The 1,310-nt window shown below is 39.4% G+C and overlaps 2 non-coding genes across 2 annotated transcripts; both read left to right on the top strand.

Annotated features, from left to right (window-relative positions):
- Window positions 1-229: 229 nt before the first annotated feature.
- trnal-caa (transfer RNA leucine (anticodon CAA)) lies at window positions 230-312 on the top strand. Its single transcript has one exon. It is a non-coding gene; the product is annotated as a tRNA-Leu (tRNA).
- Window positions 313-890: 578 nt separating this feature from the next.
- trnal-uaa (transfer RNA leucine (anticodon UAA)) lies at window positions 891-973 on the top strand. The gene has a single exon. It is a non-coding gene; the product is annotated as a tRNA-Leu (tRNA).
- Window positions 974-1,310: the final 337 nt, after the last annotated feature.

Below are 1,310 nucleotides of genomic sequence, written 5' to 3'. Positions count from 1 at the left end.
ATTTACAATATGAAGATTTTCCAAAGGAAATAAAAAATCTCCAAATGGCCACAATTATCCCTGGACCACAACCATGGTTTATTGTTGATTACAATTAATTTCCTGCAAAGTATACATAACATGATGCAAACCTTAAAGGAAATCTGTTTTGTGTCTCAACTGACTATTCCTCCAAATGCTTCAGGAATATTTCAAGTGTTTTTGTTTTTTGTTGTTTAGAAACATTGCAACCAGGATGGCCGAGTGGTTAAGGCGTTGGACTCAAGATCCAATGAGTGCATGCTCACGTGTGTTCAAACCCCACTCCTGGTAATTAGTAGTTATACTTATAATAAATATGGGCATGTCATGGTATTAGGCTAGTAAACCATCTGCACAAAGAATGGTGCCACCAAAATGCTAAGCTGTTGTTGGTTACACCTTACTGCCATGCTGAGTTGCAGTCCTTTCAGTGACTCCACTATGTGTCTCAAGATTGTTAAAATACTCCGACAATAATTGATTTTTTGTTTTCGTTTATATGACAACCAGAATGGAAGAGTGGTTAAGACATTAATAAGATAACACATTAATAGCAGGCTACTTGCTAGCACCTACTTTAGCACACAGTCGACGCCTCCCAGCATGATTTTTCTCTATTAAAATGCGATTACTACCCTGTGATGGCTCCTCTCGATCGGATCATTTGCTTGTCATGGTTTTTGCAGTTGATTGCAAAACATTGCGTCCCCCTTTTTTGATTCTTTGCATACTTGTTCGGACCTCCTCAGTTTTTCACTCGGAAAGATTCAATGCATAGTAATGGTGCATGTATGTCATGTGTGTCGCGTGATGGCCAATCCAGGTGTTTCTTTTCGCCGACTTCTTCTAAACCTGAGAATACTTTTGTGACCAGGATGGCCGAGTGGTTAAGGCGTTGGACTTAAGATCCAATGAGCACAAGCTCATGTGGGTTCAAACCCCACTCCTGGTATCTACTTGGACTTTCTTTATAAGTGTTTGTGACCTGCTATTGCAGCAATTTTTTTTTTTTTTTGCAGTGCAAAAACAATATAAAGGAGTTACAAGAGCCTGTTTGTATGTAATGCCGGCCTATTTTTATTCTCAGAAGTGAGATTTGTAAAACAACAAGTTTTATCCCCAAAAGCAGAAAAGGCTCAAACCATAACTGCACTACCATCATGCATGACGTTTGATTAACCCTTGTGCTATCTTAGATGACCCCACCCTTACATTGACATGTTCTCCCTACCATGACAAAGGTGGATAAAGGTGGAAAGATTTCATGTAATCCATGGACACCAGTGAAG

This window comes from Oryzias latipes, chromosome 20 (genome assembly GCF_053564925.1).
Source record: "Oryzias latipes strain Hd-rR chromosome 20, Olatipes_Hd-rR_3.1".
Taxonomy (NCBI): Eukaryota; Metazoa; Chordata; class Actinopteri; order Beloniformes; family Adrianichthyidae; genus Oryzias; species Oryzias latipes.
Note: the sequence above shows the minus strand (reverse complement) of the source record. Positions and strands in the feature narration are given on the sequence as shown.